Below are 9,074 nucleotides of genomic sequence, written 5' to 3'. Positions count from 1 at the left end.
GGATCAATCTACTACTCACCCTGATCTCAAATTCATCTCATAAAGTTTCATGGTGGAGATGTTGTAAGAAGGTAGGTTGAGGGTGTCGACTTGCTGAGCCCCTTTATTGCTAGGATTGGATTGGCTTGGATCGAAAGTTGAGGACGAACATGATGGTTACTAGGAGGCATATTAGAGGGCACCTAGAGTTGATGTTGTGGCATTGACTGGGGAACCTAACAAGGAGGAGAAGGTCCATGCCAGTTCGAAGCCTAAGAAGAACTCGAAATAGATTTAGGAGCCCATTGCTGCAAGGGTGGAAGCTAGTATTGGGGCCACATAGGCGGATAAGGCATGGACCGACGACCTGTCAGCCAGAATAATCATTCTTGCAGACAAGACCAATCTCCCTAGTATCAACAAATATCTAGCGACAAGCAGAACAAGAAAATCTACCTTTCTCTAAATATATTGTGATTTATAAATAAAAACCAAGAGGTGTTTTAGACCCTACCTTAAGTCCAATGCTGGTTTGTGGCAGCCACGCTTCGACCGTCCGAACGAGTTTCCTTTTAAGAACCTGCAATCACAAACAATCACACATCAAATAACACCTGCATAGCTAATATAATAAATCATATTCATCATGGTGATCAAGGAATCCATGAAATAAACCATAAAACATAGCTTATTGAGAAAAATAAACTTGATTTTATTAACTTTAAGAATAGAAGAACTTTACAACCTTTGGTGCCTTGATGTTGTACAAGCTCCTCCCAGGTTCCAAGCAAGAATCTCCTCTACTTTGAAAAGCCTCACACTCTTCCCAATGAGATCAAAAAAGGTATGTAATCTCTCCTCTCAAGCTCAAATAGGAAGACTAAATTCCAACAGCATTTACCCTAAAAAATATTTAGCTTTCAACCTCCTAGTAACCAGCCCTATGCCTCATTTTATAGTGCAGAGGAAGGAAGTTACAGGTCCATCTATGAAGGGATAGAGTCGTCCTTCAAAGGGATAAGCTCCTCACATCAAGGGGTTAGCTCCTTAAGGTATGGGATGCATGAACCTTAAAAGAGCGAACTTGCCACCTCAAGATTCCCTCTAGAAGCTTCCAGAAATAACCCAAAGTGAGTTTTTAAGAATGTACTTGCACCTTTTTTAATTTTACAGGGGTCCGCACCCATTACACAGAGACAGAGCGGTCAAGTACATAGGGGACATGACCAATAGGTGCGGGACCGCAGGTAATGCTAAGAGAAAGTGCGAAACCAGAGTTTTAGAGACTTTTAAGGGCTTTCTCTTATTTTTCAAGGCTTGACATGAAGAACTGAGGTTTAAGACTTGAAAAGGAGGAAAGTATGAGTGGTGATAGACTCACACTGGTTGCAGAATGTCATGGTGACAATATTTTGTGCAACAGATTGCCCCCTAAAGTGCGAAGTCTGTAATAGATGAGGATAACATTTGTCATCTAAGAAGAGTGAAGAACTTTATCATGTCAAGGATCATACTGTGGACATCCTGGTCGGAACCTATAAAAACATTCAATACAAAATATAAATATGTGAACATATCATCTCTGAGGTAGGCATTCCCATACTCAAATCAAAACTAACTAGAAAACTAACTAAACTGCTCTGATATAGGAATGATTTTGTAATACATCAAAAGTATAGACATATGTAGACACAGTATGGGCGCAGCCATCTGTTTATGAATAGTCCACTGTATAATGAATAAAAAAATTCCTCACAGCCTGGATGGTGGAAACTAGATCCAGGGTCTTGATTTCTGCCTCCCGAACTAGTACGATTCTATCCATGTGAATGAATGTGTCGAAGTCGAACATGGTAGAAACCACTTGATTACCAGTCAATGATGTGAACTGTTAACAAGTGTGAGAGAAACCACCAGTAATGTTAATGGCTCTCAAAGTACTCAGTACAATCCATGAAATGTGAATAGATGAGTTGATGTCGAACATGTCATAGAATCCTTTGATCGAAGGTCAATGATGCAACCTATCGTCGATGGTGAGAAACCTGCCATTGAGGCATGCAGATTCAAAGGTACTGATGATTTCTAGATCATATTTCTAGATAATGAGCTGAAGTCGATAGAAAGAGATCCGTCATAGGCAAACCCACAACACGAAATCATAGATCAAGTTTGAAGAAATATATTTGGCAAGGACTAACTCAGGGATGGTCAAGATGGATGACAGATATTTTGCAGATGAATGGTTTATTTGAACTGACCTCTTGAACACATAATGAAATTGCAGATGGTTTGGTGACAATTGACCCAAAGCTAATACCCAAAAACCAGCTCAAGACTTTCAATATGGTTTGATTATCTGTGAGGCAAAGGATTTCCCAACCCAGGTGAACAAAAAGTGTCGTGTTCAAGAGTGGTTAAATTCTTTTCTAAAACAAAAAGTATAACAAACAGGTTCATTTTTCTCTCTTTTCCCCCACCATTTCTGGCAAGTACCTCTTTATTTTTGACAAGCTTAAGGAGGATAACATTTGCTTGGTTATAAGCTCATCCTTCAGATGAGTCCAACTTAGTTTAAAATTCGAACCCTAAGAAGGAGTGGTTCGCTCCTGTTTAAAATTGAACAGGTCCTTTACTGTTAAATTTTAACGAGTCCAGTATAGGAGAAACTCAGAGTTTTTCAATTTTAGGGAGTCAGAAGAAAAAATTAAGAAAACTCCATGGTTGTCCTTTTTCGTAAATTTGTGCTCCCAAGCCCGAAAAAGTATAAAATAATACTTGAGAGAACCACTTGACCATTACGATTAAGGAGTACTTTTCATAATTAGTGGTCCTGATCTGAAAAAGTAAAAAGGCGATCAAAGACATGTCAGTTTATTACCAATATCGAACTTGAAATGACAAAAGTCTGGCAATATTTTCATGGTTTTACGATCAGAAAAGAGCTGTAAGTGGACCGTCTTTTTAATTCTGTTGTAACGAGTTTAAAAAGGAAAAACTCGGCAATCTTTTCATATTTTATGAGTCAGTGTTATGAAACCAGCTCAAGAAAAGATAGAAAAGATATATCAACACCTTAGAATTCAGCCTCTTCGAGGGGGCAACCTCCTTTACATTACATAAATGAACAATTCTTGGATGATAAAATGACAAAACCTCCTTTCTATATATAGGAGTCTAAGGAGTCACAATATAATCCAGCCGACCTAACAATAATAATATAAAGCCACAAAAATAACAATAGAGGGATTCTATGGGGTACAGAAATAACAATATGGGGGTAATAGGGGCACAACAATATAAATAAGGGGTATAACTACAATAGTAATGGGGTAATCACTAGTATTATAGGGACCCAACATGTCCCTCTCCTTCAAAAAAGTGTTGTCCTCAATGCTTGAGTAGTTTTGGATACTTCTGCATAAAATTCTCATCCTCCCATGTGGAATGTTTAGCGGATAAGTTCCTCCACTTGATAAGATACTCTGAAATTGATCGATTTCGTAGCTGTCGAGTTCTTGTTTCTGTGACTACTTCCGGTTCCAATATAATTTTTCCTTCCTCGTCAAGTTCTGGCAATATTGTTTGAATTGGGAGCTTGTCGCCTATAACTTTCTTTAAACATGAAACATGGAAAACTGGGTGCAATCGAGAAGCTGCAGGAAGCTCCAATTTGTATGCCATAGTACCAATCTTTTGCAACACCTTGTACGGACCATAATAATTTGGTGATAATTTATTATCCTTCTTAGCTTTCTTTATGGACATTTGCTTATATGGTTGTAGCCGTAGGAATACCCAATCACCTACATCAAAACTTCTTTCACTGCGATGTTGATCTGCCTGTTGTTTCATTCTATTTTGTGCCAACACGAGGTTATCCTTTAAGAGTTGGAGGACTTGTTGTTGATGTTCGATGTGATGTACCACTGCCTGAACCTTAGAATTTTCTCTTAAATATGATGTGATGGATGGTGGTTGATACCCATAAAGTGCCATAAATGGGGTCAATTTTGTTGCTGTATGGAAGGAAGTGTTATACCACCATTCAGCCATAGAGAACCATTTGACCCATTGTGTCTGTTTATCAGATACAAAGCAACGAAGATATCCTTCCAAACATTTGTTGACTATCTCAGTTTGCCCATCAGATTGAGGATGATAAGATGAGCTATGAGCAAGCTGAGTACCAAGACAAGAAAATAATTCTGTCCAAAAATTTCTTGTGAAAATGGGATCTCTGTCACTTACAATAATCTTTGGGTTTCCACGTAGCTTTTGAACTGTTTCCATAAATGCAGTAGAAACTGTACTGGCTTTAAATGGATTTGATAATGCACAAACGTGTGCGTACTTGGTAAGTCTGTCAACTACCACCATGATGACACTCTTTCCCTCAGACTTGGGTAAACCTGTGATAAAATCCATTGAAACCTCCTCCCAACGTTGGCTTGGAATGGATAAAGGTTGTAATAGACCTAGTGTCTTAATTGTTTCAACTTTATTTTGTTGGCAAACCAAACATTCCACCACAAACTTTTAAATATCTGATTTAAGGCCATCCCAAAAAAATTCCTTCTTAATCCTGTGGTAAGTTTTTAAAAATCCTGAGTGCCCTCCCAAGGGAGAAGTGTGCAATTCCATAAGAATCTTTTGTTTTAGCTGAGAATTCTTACAGAGGTATAAGCGATCTTTGTACCATAACGAATCATTTTGCCAGCTAAATGTATCAGAAGTACTGGAATCTTGTTGTAGCTTTCGAATAAGTGCCCACACTTATTCATCATTCTTCCATTCCTCCCTTGCTTCGTTTATCCAATCTGGTTGGATAATAGAAATGGCACACAACAATGCTTCCACATCCTCATCCTTTCTTGAGAGTGCATCTGCCACCACATTTTGCTTCCCTTTTTTGTAGATGATTTCAAAGTCATAACCCAACATCTTTGTGACCCACTTTTGTTGCTCTTCATAAGATAATCTTTGTTCTAAAAAGTATTTAAGGGTATCATGATCCGTTTTTACCTTGAAGTGTCTTCCCATTAGGTAGGGTCGCCATTTCTTAAGTGCATGGAGTATTGTCAACATTTCCTTCTCATAAATAGCTTTACTTAAAAACTTTCCCTTGATTGGACGACTTTCAAAAGCAATGGGTCTTTCATCTTTCATTAGAACAACACCAATTCCATTTCCTGAAGCATCACATTCCACAATAAAGGTTTTTGTGAAGTCCGGTGTAGCTAAGACCGGTGCTTGGCACATTGCCTCTTTAAGATGTTCAAAGGCCTTTGTTGCTTCCGGAGTCCATGAAAATGAATCTTTCTTCAATAATGTTGTTAGAGGTGCTGCTATTCTCCCATAATTCTTAACAAACTTGCGATAATACCCTGTCAACCCAAGAAATCCTCGCAAATGCTTTATGGATGTGGGGATTTTCCATTCCTTAATGGCTTTAATTTTGCTAGGGTCTACCTTAACTCCTTCATGAGATACAATATGACCCAAATATTCCACCTCCTGGACTCCAAAGAAACATTTGGATCTTTTCGCATATAATTGTTTCTCCTCTAATAGTTGTAGCACCCTTTCAACATGTTCAACATGATCCTTCCAAGACTTTCTGTATATTAGTATATCATCAAAAAATACTAACACAAATTTTCTAAGGAATGGTTTGAAAATTGAATTCATCAACCCTTGAAATGTTGAAGGTGCATTGGTAAGGCCAAAAGGCATGACCAAAAATTCATAATGACCCTCATGAGTTCTAAATGTCGTTTTCGGAATGTCTTCAATCTTCATTCTAATTTGATGATATCCCGAACGAAGATCCAAATTGGTGAAGTAAATTGATCCATGCAATTCATCCAATAATTCATCAATGACAGGAATGGGGAACTTATCTTTAATAGTGAGCTTGTTGAGCTCCCTATAATCCGGACACATGCGCCATGATCCATCCTTCTTGTGCACCAATACTACTGGAGCTGAGAAAGAACTTTGACTCGGTTGAATTATACCAACCTCTAGCATTTCTGCAACCATACGTTCAATTTCACTTTTTTGGGCATAGGGATATCTGTACGGCCTGATGTTTGGAGGAAAACTTCCTGGAATCAGATGAATAGCATGATCATGATCACGCATAGGTGGGAGACCTTTGGGATTCTCAAATACCTTGGAATGATTGTCCAGGACTTTTTGGAGATCTGGAGAAATAGATGATTCCAATGTGGAAACATCTAGCGAACATAATTGTGCAATTACACCTCTTTGCTCCTTTTTTAGAAGCTTAGTCATGCCATTAGAGCTGATTATCTTTCCTGGTTTCCCTGCAATACCCCTTAATTCAACTTCCTTTCCTTCCGTATAAAATTTGATGAAAAGTTCTTGAAAATTAAAAGCTATTGTACCCAAGGATTGTAGCCATTGGACTCCTAGTACAACATCAGCACCTCCCATTGGAATGGAAAGCATTGGGCTAGTCAATACATATTCTCCCATGGATAGCTTGATATTATGGCACTTTCCAGAGCAATTTATTGTTCCTCCATTTGCAATCATCACTTGACACTCTGGTGCTGGATATAGGAAGCAATTCAATTCTTTTGCTACCCTACAATGAATAAAATTGTGGGTGCTTCCTGAATCAATCAACACTATTACCTTTTTATTCTTGATTTGTCCTTCTATCTTGATGGTTTGAGGAGTGGTAATTCCCGCCAATGCATTACAAGATATGGTCGGATTTATTTGTTCTTCATCTAGGCTTTGTTCCTGGAGTATATCCTCTTCTTTTTACCTTTCTTGCTCCTTTTCTTCTTCCTTTTCACAATCTATGTAGAATAATTTCTTCTCAGCACACTTATGACCTTTTGTGTATTTTCTATCACAACTATAACAAAGCCCTTTTGCTCTTTTTTCTTCCAATTTTTGTGGTGTCAACCTTGTAGGTTGTGGAAGACTAGGGGCAACAACACTTCCGTCTTTATAGTTGTGAGTGGTATGCTTCCTAGTTGCCATAATTTTGCTTTCCATTTTTCTTGCTAACCTGAATGCCTTCTCTAATGAATCAGGTTCCCAAAGGCGAACATCATGTTGGATATTATCCTTTAAAGACCCTATGAACACATCAATCCTATGCTCCTCTGGAATATCTTTTACCCTTATGTTCAATTTTTGGAACTCCTCAATGTGCCCAAGTGATAAAATTTTTACGAGAACAAAGCCATTGATACCATACAAACTGATTTGGTTCCAAATATACAGTTGCCATACGTACCTTTTGTGCGTTTTGCACATTATTGAGATCGAAGAATTGCTCCATCTGTAATATCCATGTGGCGGGATCCTTGCCATCAAACTTCCTCATACCGATTTTTGGAATATGGTGATTCTTCGATCCAACATTAGCGTCTATGGAATCATGATTAACATTTCTTTTGTTCTCATCATGAGTTTCCTTTACTACCTTTTCACCATTAGTAAGTATTTCTTGTAGAAAATTTGTCAAATCTGTCTTCAAATCTGCCATGCCTGTATTCAAATTTGTGTTCAAATCTATCTTCAAATTGTCCATCTTAGCTTCCATGCCATTCATCTTAGCTTCCACGCCATTTATCTTAGCTTCTGTTAACTTTTGTGAGCGTGACATTTGTTGCACTTGTTCTTGTAATTTTGATATATCAGGTAGCATTTCTTCCTCTTCTTCATGAGTCATGCTAGAGCTTTCAGGTTCCTTACTAGATGCTTTCATTTTCTTTCCTCGGGGCATCAGTTACCGATAATAATGACCTACTATGCCCTTTGAATTCCTTCAAAATAAATTTTCAAACCAAACTTAAACAAAAATTTAAAAAAATCTACACACCTTTTTTCACTTTGTAGGAGCTCGATATTGCCTCTGATGTATCTCTGTACTTTCCAATCATCTAGTTCTGAATTTGTGACCTGTAGTATCTCTCTGTGTCCTCTTTCCAATGCCACCAGTCTGATCCAAATTGGATTCTCCAAGAAAGAGTTATGCATAATTTCCCAAGATGACCGGATTATAGACCTTTCCAGAAGAGAGAAGTTGTATGAAGTGCCACGTGTACAATTTTAGATATTTGGTTATGAAAAAGATATACAAGAAACTACAGTCCGTCCTCTTTCTGTACCTTCTTATGAAATTTCAATCTACTTCCCAGAGAGAAAGTTATGACGATTTTCCCCAGGTCACCTGTTTTGAATGTAATTCAGGAGTCTGCAAAAATACCGACTTCCTCAGATCATATCTCTGCAAATATCACGCGAAAGGCTCTGAAATTCGGACCCAAGGTTCAACACGATTTCTTCTCAAATGGGTTTTTTTTGCAACTTCTGAAACGTGACAGAAAAAAAGTTATAGAGAAAATTCCATGATGACCTGTTTGGAGCAGCGAAACCCTAGAATCCAAAGCTCTGATACCAAATGTTATGAAACCAGGTCAAGAAAAGATAGAAAAGATATATCGACGCCTTATAATTCAGCCTCTTCGAGGGGGAATCCTCCTTTACATTACATAAACGAACAATTCTTGGATGATAAAATGATAAAATCTCCTTTCTATATATAGGAGTCTAAGGAGTCACAATATAATCCAGCCGACCTAACAATAATAGTATAAAGCCACAAAAATAACAATAGAGGGATTCTATGGGGTACAGAAATAACAATATGGGGGTAATAGGGGCACAAAAATATAAATAAGGGGTATAACTACAATATTAATGGGGTAATCACTAGTATTATAGGTACCCAACAGTCAGAAAAAGAGCTTAAAGAGGACTCATCCTAGAGGAACGAGTGGTATAAAGGGTAGCAACTGGTTCCGGGAATGGTGGAACTGCTCAAAACATGTAATGGTTAAGAGGCTGGCTAACAAAACCACTCATAGATGTGGTCCCTCAAGAAGGGTCAACAACCAAGTGAAAGCATATGATCAGCCAAAGAGATGGTGGCAATGGAATGAAAATAACCAAGGATCATCTAAAAAAATTTAGCAGATAAAAAAGGCAATCACGAGATGTAAAATGGGTATGGGTTCATTTTTACACAATCTTGAACCATAGAG

This window comes from Pinus tabuliformis, chromosome 2_2, assembly GCF_031772625.1.
Source record: "Pinus tabuliformis cultivar Carrire ecotype Pingquan chromosome 2_2, CPIR1, whole genome shotgun sequence".
Classification (NCBI taxonomy): Eukaryota; Viridiplantae; Streptophyta; class Pinopsida; order Pinales; family Pinaceae; genus Pinus; species Pinus tabuliformis.
Note: the sequence above shows the minus strand (reverse complement) of the source record.